Source organism: Antechinus flavipes, chromosome 5 (genome assembly GCF_016432865.1).
Source record: "Antechinus flavipes isolate AdamAnt ecotype Samford, QLD, Australia chromosome 5, AdamAnt_v2, whole genome shotgun sequence".
Taxonomy (NCBI): domain Eukaryota; kingdom Metazoa; phylum Chordata; class Mammalia; order Dasyuromorphia; family Dasyuridae; genus Antechinus; species Antechinus flavipes.
In genome coordinates, this window is record NC_067402.1 from 103,371,535 (window position 1) to 103,386,240 (window position 14,706).

General features: G+C 32.4%; 1 protein-coding gene across 6 annotated transcripts in view; it reads left to right on the plus strand.

The window, feature by feature from the left end:
* Window positions 1-14,706, plus strand: part of HIPK2 (homeodomain interacting protein kinase 2) — a 279,859-nt gene that overhangs the window by 136,146 nt on the left and 129,007 nt on the right. The window lies entirely within an intron of this gene.

The following is a 14,706-nucleotide window of genomic DNA, read 5'->3' on the forward strand; positions in this document are numbered from 1 at the left end:
CAAAAGGTTTTTGTTGGTTTTTTCACAAACACAAGTAATCCATCTTAATATTATTGAATTTTTATAAGGTATATATAGAGTATAATCCATATGTATACTGTATTATTTAGCAGTTTGTGAAACTACTGTACGAGTATTATTGAAAGCATTCTGAATATCTTTTGACAGATAATGAATTACTTTTCCAACTGAGTCAGTTATATTCATTTGTGATCTTGCTATTATTAGATTATAAGCTCCCAACAATTCAATAAAATCTAAGAATTCTTCAATTGGATGAGACCCTGTAACCTTCTTTTCACTTCTATATGTCAACTTTCATCCATCAAGAAATGACTCAATGGATAATTTTTTGAAGAATCTACTATAGTACCTTTTTCTCATATATAAATATATTTTGCAAAGTTTGATTCATTAAGTTCTTTTCAAGATATTTTCTTTCCCATTCCATGAATGTTAGACATGAGAACATTTGTGTGCTTATTGAATTAATTTTTCCTAAAATTCAAGAAATCAAAAAAATTAGGATCATATAAATAAGCACCAGCATGAGACTTTGAAGAATATCCAACTCCAAAATAACTAGAAATAGCAGAGCTATAATTCAAACCCAGTACTACTGACTTCCAATCCAATACTCTTTCCATATCGTTTTGTCCTATAACTCCTGTGATAAAAGAAACAAATAATTGCTTTGGTTCCCATGGATGACATTCATGAGCTTTGACTCTATCCTGTCCACAATAATTGTCATATTTTGAATTGCCTCACAATGCAGTGGGCTGCCCTGTTCAATAAATAGTAAGCCCTTTACAACTGATGTGTTCAAAAAAAGGCAGAGGCAACCTCTTTTTAAAAGATGTTGGAGAAAGTAGTTTCTCATTTGATGGATGTTCATAACAACAATAACTTATTTTCCTTCTAGATAGAGGCTGTGAAATGGCTAAGATCCAAGAATGGAATCAAAAGGCCCTCAATGGGTGACATCCACATGAATTCAGTCAACAATATGTCAACAAAGAAGCATTGAACAACTGAGTCATGCAGATTTTTGTTTACAAAAATAGAAGTTTATGATAAGGATATATGACCACATCATTGCCACTACAAATTGCAGAAAAGTTATTTTTAAGGAGCTTGAACTGACTGATCAATGCTGACTATTCAGTGAAACACTAAAAACTGCAGCATTGTATTACATGTTGTAAAAATTTAGCATCCCACATTATACATATAGATTCCCACATATCTTTGAGAATTCAACAAATAAACTCTACTGGATGTAGGGCATTGCTGCAGGGAAAAAAAAAAAAAAAAAAGGCTGTTCATAATTAACTATACATAGGATTGAGCCATTAAAATTTAAGAACATTGCTTTTAATCACTACCACCATACCTCCAAACTGTATGAAATGAAAAATTTTCAAGACAGCAATCTAGCAAAAGAAATAAAAACCATTTGGGGGCAGAGAATACAAATCATTATTATCCTGTCTGCTACTATAGTTCTCCCCAAAATATTTTCAATAAGGGTGCGTGTCTAAATATATATCTAAATGCTTTTGTCCAGTTGTGATGAAATCAGTCTCTTATCCCACCTGTATAGCAATTTATAGAACATTAAGTATTTAATGAAATAGAAAGACAAATAGTTGATCTAGAACCACCTCCACATGAGGTGGATTGAAAAAGGATAAGATAAAAACAGCTAACATATATAGAGTACTTAAATGTTTGCAAAATGTCTTACATATTATCTTAATTCTCACAATAATCATGTTACTAATAGTAATAGTTCCACTTTACAAATAGGGAAAATAAGGCACAGAAAAGTTAAGTGACTTGTCCAGAATCAGAAAATCTAGTTAAGTGTCAAAACAGGATTTGACTTCCTTACTCCAGCAGGATGGACTGATTAAAAGGTGTCAACAAGCATGTAACCCATAACACTGTCAAGCATGGCCTGAACTAGATTAAAATGTAGTTATTACCAGTTTATATTTTTGCTACATATATTTGTATTTGTCATTCAATTATATTATAAACTCACTACAAATAGGGACTATTTCATGAATCCTTTGTACTTCTATCCCAGTGCCTGCCACATAAAAAAGGACTTAATAAATACTTGTTTGATTATGATCAATGTATTGTTTAGTATATACCTATACTTTTTTCCTTTAAAAAATTTAGTTTTAGAAGTTCACCTATAATCTTTATTGCAAGTAGTTCTTTGCTTTCCATATCACCAGTAGGCTGCCGTAGTTAAGCTTTATTAGGCCTAGATATACAGATATAGATATAAATAGATAAATATGCAGATTCTTGAAAGATATATTGAACTGTTTTTTAAAATGAAAAAATTAAGCTTGGAAGGAAGAACAGCCATCGACTATTTTAAAAGCCTGTTTTATTTTTTATTACTTTGATTATACGTATAATTTATTAGCTAATTAAAATGATTTCTGGATCAGACCTATTCCTTAAGGGGAACTCCCAGTGAGGATACTTCCTCTACCACTGCAGCTTTCACATATTCTACAACTTACAAGTTGCTTAACAAACATGCCAGCATATTAAAATTGGGAACTAAATTTAGGCCTTCTGAATTTTAAAATCAGCTCTTCTATCCTCTGTGTCATACTGTTTCTGGTCATTAATTAACTTTAAAAGGATATTTACCTTTTTCAACTTGATAGAACTTCAGAATGCTTTATAAAATATAAATGTTATATTGAACAACAAAGATTGGCCAGTTTTAACATAAGCTAGATAAGTTCAACAAATCTAAAATTGTAGAAGATCAGGTATAATATTACAACATTTTATTCAATAAAACTCAGAAATTATAATTTGTTCATTTATGAGAGTTGTCTTAGTGTTCAATTAAATTTTAACACACATTCTTGCCTTGTCTCACAATTTGATAATATTTAGTTCTAACATTAAGGTTATTTGCATTAATTGTGGCAGAATTTGGAGTTTGGACTTAATATCCATACAAATAACTTCTTTCCCCTTATTCATAAATGCCATTAGACCTAGAACATCATAGCTGTTTATTGCACATAAAATCACATTATCCCTCTACGTGTAGGTGGGTGTATAAATATTATGAATTGTACATTTTACAATTCTTTTATCCCTGGCTAGATTTGATAAGATGATTTTTTGAACAAAATTATCTCTGTGGTGGCATCTATTAAGGAATCTTGAATGATCTTAACCACATCCAAGATATCTTCTTTTTTTTTTTTTTTTTTTTTTGGCAGCTTATTGGATTTATTTATTTGTTTGTTTGTTTTTTAATAACTTTTTATTGACAGAACCCATGCCAGGGTAATTTTTTACAACATTATCCCTTGCACTCACTTCTGTTCCAATTTTTCCCCTCCCTCCCTCCCTCCACCCCCTTCCCCAGATGGCAAGCAGTCCTTTACATGTTAAATAGGTTACAGTATATCCTAGATACAATATATGTGTGCAGAACTGAACAGTTTTCTTGTTGCACAGGGAGAATTGGATTCAGAAGGTAAAAATAACCCGGGAAGAAAAACAAAAATGCAAGCAGTTTATATTCATTTCCCAGTATTCTTTCTTTGGGTGTAGCTGCTTCTGTCCATCCTTGATCAGTTGAAACTGAATTAGCTCTCTTTGTCGAAGAGATCCACTTCCATCAGAATACATCTTCAAACAGTATCGTTGTTGAGGCATATAATGATCTCCTGGTTCTGCTCATTTCACTTAGCATCAATTCATGTAAGTCTCTCCAAGCCTCTCTGGTCATTTCTTACAGTACAATAATATTCCACAACATTCATATACCACAATTTATTCAGCCATTCTCCAATTGATGGGCATCCATTCATTTTCCAGCTTCTAGCCACTCCAAACAGGGCTGCCACAAACATTTTGGCACCTACAGGTCCCTTTCCCTTCTTTAGTATCTCTTTGGGATATAAGCCCAGTAGAAACACTGCTGGATCAAAGGGTAAGCACAGTTCGATAACTTTTTGAGCATAGTTCCAAATTGCTCTCCAGAATGGCTGGATGTGTTCACAATTCCACCAACAATGTATCAGTGTCCCTGTTTTCCCACATCCCCTCCAACATTCTGCATTATCTTTCCCTGTCACTCTAGCCAATCTAACAGGTGTGTAGTGGTGTCTCAGAGTTGTCTTAATTTGCATTTTTCTGATTAATAATGATTTTGAGCATATTTTCATATGGCTATAAATAGTTTTCATTTCTTCATCTGAGAATTGTCTGTTCATATCCTTTGACCACTTATCAATTGGAGAATGGCTTGATTTCTTATAAATTAGAGTCAATTTTCTATATATTTTGGAAATGAGGCCTTTATCAGAACCTTTGACTGTAAAAACGTTTTCCCAGTTTATTGTTTCCCTTCTAATCTTGTCTGCATTTGTTTTGTTTGTACAAAAACTTTTCAATTTGATATAATCAAAATTTTCTATTTTGTGGTCAATAGTGATCTCTGGTTCTTCTTTGGTCATAAATTCCTCCCTTTTCCACAGGTCTGAGAGGTAAACTATCCTATGCTCTTCCAATTTATTTATAATCTCATTCTTTATGCCTAGGTCACGAATCCATTTTGACCTTATCTTGGTGTACGGTGTTAAGTGTGAGTCAATACCTAGTTTCTGCCATACTAATTAACAATTTTCCCAGCAATTTTTGTCAAATAATGCGTTCTTATCCCCAAAACTGGGGTCTTTGGGTTTGTCAAACACTAGATTATTAAAATTATTGGCTGTATTGTCCTTTGCACCTAACCTATTCCATTGATCAACTAGTCTATTTCTTAGCCAATACCAGATGGTTTTAGTAACCATTGCTTTATAATATAATTTTAGATCTAGTACAACTAGGCCACCTTCATTTGATTTTTTTTTTTTTCATTAATTCCCTTGAAATTCTTGACCTTTTGTTTTTCCATATGAACTTTGTTGTTATTTTTTCTAGGTCATCAAAATAGTTTTTTGGAAGTCTTATTGGTATAGCACTAAATAAAAAGATTAGTTTAGGTAGTATGGTCATCTTTATTATATTTGCTCGCCCAATCCAAGAGCATTTAATATTTTTTCCAGTATGTTAGATCAAACTTAATTTGTGTGGAAAGTGTTTTGTAGTTTTGCTCATAAAGTCTCTGATTTTCCCTTGGCAGATAGATTCCTAAATATTTTATACAATCAGTAGTTACTTTAAATGGAATTTCTCTTTGTAACTCTGTTTTGTTAGTGATATATAAGAATGCTGATGACTTATATGGGTTTATTTTGTATCCTGCAACTTTGCTAAAGGTGTGGATTGTTTCTAATAACTTTTTAGTAGAGTCTCTGGGGTTCTCTAAGTATACCATCATATTATCAGCAAAGAGTGATAATTTGGTTTCCTCATTGCTTATTCTTATTCCTTTAATCTCTTTCTCAACTCTTATTGCCCAAGATATCTTCTTGAATCTTATTCTTTTTAACTGGCATTTTGCTCTACTGCTTTTTAATTATCCACAACAATAAATTACTTAACATGATGTCTCTACACCTTTTGAAAACTATAGAAAAATCCTTTGTAAAACTATTTCTACGTGTATTTGGAAAAATAGAATGTAGCTTAGAATTGTAGGAATTATTTACATTTTGCCAGGTTAAATCTTGTCTGTTCTTCTTAATTTGAATTGAATAGAATGATAACAACTTTAAAAACGGTGAACTTCAATGCATTAAAATTACTTTTAGTTTAGGTTAATCCATTTTATATCACAATGAGACATCAGAGGAGCAGTTTCAAAAGAAGAAGATTACTGGAATTCCATTACTTTACATTGAGATTTTTGAATAATGATGTAACAATCTGATTGAAAAATAATACTATTATGAAATAACATCAGGATAACATAATTAGCATCTACTTGTACATCTACTGCATCATTGTATGTAACAACTTAAAAGAATAGGAGCAACTTTCAGAAGTTCTCATCCTTACTGTGAGAAAGTTATTTATTCCCTAAGTCAATTTGGTGCTGCTTCATCTAATATTTAACATGCTAGGTTCAGTGTAGTTTTCTCTACTTGAAATCACTGATATGTTGCCAATATATAAACTCATATTTTTGCCAAATATTTGCCCATACTTTTTTTCTCAATAATACTTTATTTTTCCAATTACACGTAGAAATAGTTTAATTCATTGAGACCTTAACCCTCATAATGACATTTTCTGTCAGATGTAAACAAAGGCACAGGATTTTAAGGATCTTGCAGGCTACGTAGGGAGAACAGAGGTAGTTGAAACAGGTAGCATGTGATGTAGAAGTGTCAAACATTCTGCAAGCACTCTGGCCAGAACCAGATGAAAAGGTAACGAGAAAACTAAGCAAAGTAAATAAAAACACAATCAAATATGACTAACATGACATTTTAAAATGTCAGTGTGTGGTGGTACCCAGGAATCTTTCTGTGCATGTGAGTGGCCCCTCTTTCTATTTGAGTTTGATATAACTGGTAGTGTTGGTTTTGGTCAATCTGAGTTTAAATCTTGTCTCAGACACTTAGTAGCGGCATTACTGTAGACAAGTCACTTAAGATCTCAGTCTCAGTTTCTTCATCTGTAAAATATATATTATAACAATACCTTCATAGAGATGTTGTGAAGACTCTTTGAGATATTTCAGATAAACTACTGAGCAAACTTTTAAAGTACCGTATAATTATTGGTTGGGTTTTTTTAGTACAGTAATGCAAGCATAAGATGATATACTATAGGGGTAATGACAGTAGGAATAGGAGGAAAACAATGAATTTAGTGAATTTCTCTAGAAAAAGTGAATTTGATTTTTGCTTGTTTGAGCCAAGGTGATTTTTAGGTATTCAAGTAAAGATGTCCTAGAATTATTCTGAATTATGGAACTGCAGTACAAGTGAATGGGACTAGAGATGGAAATTAACGAATCAAATGTGTAGGTGCGATCTCACCAAGAAAGACTATAAATTATGAAAGGAAAAAAAAAAAAAAGGCAGTGGAGACAGGTTATAGGCTACAATCGTTTCCCAAAAGGCTAGAACTATGTCTGAGGTAAAAGTCAAAATTGTGGATGCCAGCTCATTAGGCAAGGAATTTTAGCCTGAATTGTGACCATGGGAAGGTCAGAAAGATTTAGAATAGATTTTTTTCCATGGTGAACAGACCATGTGATCCATTCAAGAATCAGCACAGTTTCTTAAAGATATTGCTCTAGGCTCACTATAAGTAATTGAACTTTTTGGGAGGTGAGGAGAAGGATCAGGAGAAAAGGAAAAGGCAATAACCCAGGGCTACCTACCTGGTTCCTAATGAGATCTTGTTTGAATGAAAGCATATTTCACATATTTATAAATTTGTAAAAAAACAAAAAGCTTGGATGGTAAACTAATATGGAGATTAACAGAATATTCCAAAAAATCTCAGTCTAAAATCCTGAGTCAATTTTAATAAAACTAAACACTTTAAAAAATTAAATGTAATATAGAATATAATTGGACTTTTAAAAATGAACTATACAAAGGATTGAGGTAGATGGCTAAATGAAGAGTCCTATGACGAACATTTGTTGGTTTAAATGAATTGTAAGCTCAGTATGAGTCAAAAATATAACATAGCAGCCAAAAATCAAATGAAATATTTGCAAAATGATTAGCACAGTGCTTAACACAGAGTAGGCATCTAATAAATGCTTGTTTCCCTTACTTTCCCCCCAAATGCTTTTGTAATGTTCAAGACTGAGTTAATAAAAAGTATCCAGAATTAGGAAGTTGATAGTCCTGCTGAACCTGCTTTGGTCAAATGATATTGGGCATATTATGTTCTAGTTCTGGATGCTATATTTTAGGCTATGAACTGTTTTTGCCTTTTTTAATATCCCTAGCACGTAACATAGGGCCTGGCAAAATGGTAAATGCTCTTACAAAATTAAGAAAATGTATATGTAGCTGAAATTTAACATGTTTAATAAATAGTAAATTTGTAATCACATTTGAATAAATTATACTTTTTCAATAGTATTTTATTTTTCAATTACATGTAAAGAATGTTTTCAACATTCATTTTTGTAAGATTTTCAGTTCCAAATGTTTTCTCCCTTGCTCCCTTACCTCCCGCCTTCCCAAGATAGCAAATAATCTGATATAGGTTATATATGTACAATCATTTTAAAAATATTTTCATATAGTCATATTGTGAAAGAAAATCAAAACAAATGTGAAAAACAATGGGAAAAAAAGCAATAAGGTAAAAATAGTATGCTTCAGTCAACATTCAGTATCCATAAATCTCTCTGGACACAGATGATTATTTTCCATTTCCAAGTCTATTGAAATTGTCTTGGATCACTGTATTGCTGAGAGACCTAAATCTATCATAGTTGATTATTACAGAATCTTGCTATTTCTGTGTATAATGTTTTCTTGGTATTGCTCACTTCACTCAGCATCAGCTTATATAAGTCTTTCCAGGATTTTCTGAAATCAGCTTGCTCATCATTTTTTTCTTTTTTGTTATAAATGTTGATCTATTTTTTTTTCTTTCAGTAGTATTTTATTTTTTCAATTACATGTAAAGACAGTTTTTCAACATTCATTTTTATTTTTTCTTTGACATAAAGCTTTTTATTTTCAAATCACATGCATAGTTTTCAACATTCACCCTTGCAAAAATCTTGTGTTCCAGTTTTTTTCTTCTTTCCCCTACCCCTTTTCTTAGACAGCAAGTAATCTGTGTTAAATATGTGCAATTCTTCTATACATAATTCCACAATTATCAAGCTGCACAAGAAAAATCAGATCAAAAAGGAAAAAATGAGAGAAAATAAAATGCAAGCAAACAATAACAAAAAAAATTAAAACTACTATATTGTAATCCACACTCAGTCTCCATAGTCCTCTCTCTGTATACAGATGGCTCTCTCCATCACAAGACCATTGGAACTGGCCCGAATCACCTTGTCGAAAAAAGCTACATCCATCAGAATTGATCATCATATAATCTTGTTAACATTCATTTTTGTAAGATTTTGAGTTCCAAATTTTTATTCTCCCTTCTTCCCTTATCTCCTTCCTCCCTAAGACATCAAGCAATTTGGAATAGGTTATAATTTTTTAAAACATATTTCAATATAAGTCATGTTATAAAAGAAAAATCTGAACAAATGGGAAAAACCAAAGGGAAAAAAAAGCAAATAAACAAAAAAGATAAGAATAGTGTGCTTTGATCTGCATTCCATCTCCACAGTTCTCTCTGGATGCAGATGTCATTTTCTACCCCAAGTCTATTGAAATGTCTTAGATCACTATTGCTGAGAAGAGCTAAGTTTATCACAGTTGATTATCACATAATTTTGCTATTACTGTGAACAATGTTCTCCTGGTTCTGCTCCCTTTGCTCAGTATCAGTTTATGTATGTTTTTCCAAGCATTTCTTAAATCAGTCAGTTCATTATTTCTTATAGAACAACAATATTCCATTGCATTCATATACCACAACTTGTTTAGTCATTCTCAATTGATGGGCATCTATTAAGTTTCCAGTTCCTTGCCACTACAAAAAGGGCTACCACAAACATTTTTGCACATGTGGGTTCTTTTCCCTCCTTTAAGATCTCTTTGGGATACATACAGACCAGTAGAGACACTGCTGAATCAAAGAGTATGCAATTTTATAGCCCTTTGGATATAATTTCAAATTGCTCTCCAGAATGATTGGATCAGTTCACAACTCCACCAACAATATATTAGAGTCCTAGGTTTCAACCCACATCTCTTCCAACATTCATCATTATATTTTCCTGTCATTTTAGCCAATCTGAGATGTATAAAATGGTATCAGAATTATTTTAATTTGTATTTTTCTAATCAATAGAAAAGAATTTAGAATATTTTTATATGATTATAGATGGCTTTGTAAATTTTGCTTTTAAATATACCAAACTTCTTTATTTTATAAGCAATGCAATTTACAAAAGCAGTAATACATTTTAATATTTCTAAACTAAAAAGATATTTCAGGGGCAGCTAGATAATGCAGTGGATAGAGTGCCAGCCCTGAAGTCAAAAGGACCTGAGTTCAAATTTGTCTCAAGATACTTAACACGTCCTAGCTGTGTGACCCTGGGCAAGTCACTTAACCCCAGTTGCCTTAGCAAAAAAATAAAAATTAAAAGATACTTCAGATTGGTAGAGAGTGACCCAAGAACAGTTCAAACAATGAAACTATTTCAATGGCAGTTTCCTGAGGGAGTTTAGAACTATTAGTTCATCTAAAGAACCATGAAATATACACATAAAGGAAATTATTTTGCTTTCTGACTCAGTGATTACCAGTTACCAGTCATTCATCCCAATGCAAACTAGTCTTTTTGCCAGAAGATAAGGTGAAAGTATTCATATTGTGATTTATTAAAGGCAATGGAGGGCTCTTGATATAAAAACAAACAAACAAAAATATGCTGAGGAAAACTAAAGGAAATCAGTATAAAGAGTTAAATGTACAGAAAGTAACAAAATGGTCAGAGAAAGAAGAGAAATTTCCATTACTATAGTACAGTACAAATGAAGATCCTGTCATGGAGGGTGATTGATTCCTGACATTTAAAAGAAACACTGCCATATGGTTGTACTACAAAGGTTGCAGAAAAATTGTGTTCCTGATCCAAGAAAGAAGAAATGCTTTAGTCTTCCTCAGCATATTTTTGTTTAGAGAAGAAAAATGTAATGAATATCTCAACATTCTGAAGTTTGGGTATAAAACAAAGCTTTGGAAGTAGGATTTTCACTTTTTCTTCTGGTTGATCCTAGCTGTGGATGAAGAAAGGAGGATGTGGGAGAAATCAATTTTTGCCTATACTGCTGGTTTAGTAAGGAAAGAACTGAATTTAGAATCATAAAATATGGCTTTAAAGCCTGACTCTCCACGAGGAGTTGTTAACTTGGGGTCAATGAATTTGATTTTTACAAAACATGTTCATAACTATTATAATATGATTCATTTGTTTTGTTGTCCTGGGAATTTAAAAACATTATTCTGAGAAGGAATCCATAGGCTTCAACAGTGGGGATCCATGACACAGAGAAGATTCAGAATGCCTGATCAAGATAAAAAAGAAGTAACACATGCTATGAAGGAAACTATGAGTAATGTTGAAATGCCCAATAATTGTCAGATGAAAATAAAAAGAAAGCTGATGAGGAAAAATATTTGTAACTCCAGATAGCTATATATGAGTGTACTAAAAATCATATAGGGATTATAAGAATAAAAGAAAATGAATGGCTGTATAAGTTATAGAATGTGAAACTAATGGAATAATATTGTTTTATAAAAAGTGATGAACAATCTGATTTTAGAAAGGCCTGGAAAAATTTACATGAACTTATGCTGAGCAAAAAAAGTAGAATCAGGAATACATTGTATGCAGCAATAGGAAGACTGTACAATGATCAACTGTGAATGTCTTGGGTCTTCTCAGTAGTTCAGTGATCCAAAACAATCCCAATAAATTTTGGGTAGAAAACGCAATCTACATCCAAAGAGAGAACCTGGACGATGAATATAAATCAACATATGTTCGTTTTTTTCCCCTTTTTCCTTCTGTTTTTTTTTCTATCATAGTTTTTCCCTTTTGTTCTGTTTTTACTCTTCCAACATAACTCAAAGAAATGTGCATTAAAAAATTAATGTATATTTATAACCAGAAAAATAAAAACAATTTTTATTTTCAAAATAAATGCACAGGTGATTCATCCCTGCAAAAATCTTGTGTTCCAAATATTTTCTCTTCCCCAAGACACTAAACAATAAACTGTGCTTTTTTTCTCTATATATTTCCATAATTATCATGCTGCACCAGAAAAATCAGATTTTAAAAAGGAAAAAAATGAGAAAGAAAACAAAAAGCAAACAAAACACCAACAAAAAAAGTGAAAATACTATGTTGTGATCCATATTCAGTCTCCATAGTCCTCTCTCTCTGGGTGCAGATGGCTCACTCAATCACAAGACCATTGGAACAGGCCTGAATTACCTCACTGTTGAAAAGGGCCACTTCTATCAGAATTGATTATTGCATAATTTTGTTGTTACTGTGTACATTGTTCTCTTGGTTCTACTCACTTCACTTAGCATCAGTTCATATAAGTCTCTCCAGCCCTTTCTGAAATCATCCTGCTCATCATTTTTTACAGAACAATAATATTCTATAACATTCATATACCATAACTTATTCAGCCATTCTCCAACTAATGGACATCCACTCAGTTTCCAGTTCCCTGTCACTATAAAAATGGCTGCCACAAACATTTTTATACATCTGGGTCCTTTTCCCTTTTCTATAATTTCTTTGGGATATAAACCCAGTAGAGACACTGTTGGATCAAAGAATATGCAATTTTATAGTCCTTTGGGTATAGTTCCAAATTGCTCTCCAGAATGGTTAGATTAGGTCACAACTCAACCAACAATGTATTAGTGTCTCAGTTAAAAAAACAACTATGAAAATACTTAAAAAACTGACAGCCATGTACAAAGATGGCATACCCTCCCCCATATATATAAAGATTAGCTACTTTCATAGTATGCTTTCACATTTCAGAGGCAAATATAATCAGTGATTTGATGGGAAAAAACTCTTGACTGAAATGTGGCAAGGGAAAAATATACATTTTTCCGGAGAAATAACCAATAAAAAGAAGGGGACAAAAAACATTGTACATGAAGAAGGCATATGAGTATATGTTAATCTAGAACAGGGTTCTCAAACTATGGCCCGTGGGCCAGATGTAGCACTGAGGACGATTATCCCCCTCATCCAGGGTTATGAAGTTTCTTTATTTAAAGGCCCACAAAACAAAGTTTTTGTTTTTATTTTGTCCAGCCCTCCAACAGTCTGAGGGACAGTGAACTGGCTCCCTATTTTAAAAGTTTGAGGACCCCTGATCTAGAACCTTGAAAGTGAAAATATAGTTGAAGCATTTTGGTTAGAATAAAGAAACAGAAGAGATATTATATTGTTAAGGAATATATTACAGAATTTTGTGGTGGGTATGGAAGATACTTTCCTCATATAGAACACAAAACTAATTGAGAAACAATAATAATGAGGTACATCAACTATTGTATTTTTAGCAAAAAATGGTCTTTAAGCTTGAGAGAATATAAAAGATGCAGATCATCTATTGGATAGTCTTGCCAACAATTTCATTTCTCAAGAACATAGCAAAGAGGACTACTCTCATGGACCTAATTCTAATAAGTAAAAACTGCTGCACGATGAGTAATTAGAGTAGGATTTCAGAAGAGGAGGAAAAATGCTAAAGATAACAAGTCACTTAAAAACATTTTTTAAGCAAGAACAACAAAGAGGACAATCTTACACTGGGGAAGATGGAATAATGTTAATGGTAAACTGAAAGAAAGAAAACTAGTATTGGGATAGGGACTGGATCTATGATCATCTTGACAAAAGGCAGTTCAGTAAATATGACATCAATCTCTGGCAAAGCTTTTGAACAGATTTCAATCAGATAAGTGAGTATTTATAAAAGCTATATTATGAACATTAAGAATAAGTTCACCAGGAATGTTATCCCAAACTATCTTCAGTGTCTTTTTGATAGGTTAGATTATGGTAAAGCTATAAGAATAAGGTATTTTGATTTGAACAAATTATTTGATAGTCTCCCATGATGTGCTTGTAGATTAACTAGCAATTTGGGGGGTAGTTTTATAGTAATTTAGGTGAATTTTCAGCAGAATCTCAAACTTTTTGATTAACATCTGTCAGTCTCAAAGTAAGCCTCTAGTATGGTGCAGGGCTCTCTTTATGCTTTTTCTTGTTTAGCATTCATACTTAGATGATGATATATAAAGCTTACTGTTTAGAAGTTGATTATTTTTATTTTTTCAACTAATAGGTATTTAATATATCAAAATCCAAACTTCAACACAAGTCTTCCTGGGTTCAAGGCTAACTCTCTATCCTAATATTGTATCCCTAATACAAAACTATTGTGTATTGCTTATTATGAAAAAGCATGTGATGACAAAATACAGAATATCACTGGGAGGCTATCACAATAGTCCCTCCTACTCCCATTCCTGCAATTGAAAAACCACAACCACCACCTTCTTCAAGATAAAATTGAATACATAGCTTTGTACTATAGCAAAACAAACTTCAAAATTCTTGGAAATTTTACATCTCTGTCATGAAACAAGATGTTAGAAAAATAGGAGAGTGAAAAACATAATTTTACATTAGCAGTATCCAAAATAGAGATTATCTATTCCAAAATTTAACCTGTGTCTGTTAATCTTGGAATTTTCAGACACCTGTTTCACTTATCCTGGCTCTCCTTTAGCATCATTTCCTCTCATGCCAAAATCTGGAGCCCGTGAGTTTTCCAGTTAACGAGATCTGCTGGGGACCCTATGTGTCTTCTGTTACTTGAAATAATTCTTTCATTGTTATATATCTAGACTAACTATTCCTTTCTCCCTCCCAGAGCAGAAAGGTCTATAAAGAGCATTAATAAATGAATTAAGCTTTTGAAATAGGATTTGGAAACACCTGGGCTATTGGGAACAAGTGATTACAGGCTAAGATCCTAGGAATGAATATAAAAAGGCTTCTTAAATCTTGTGGTAATAATAGCATCA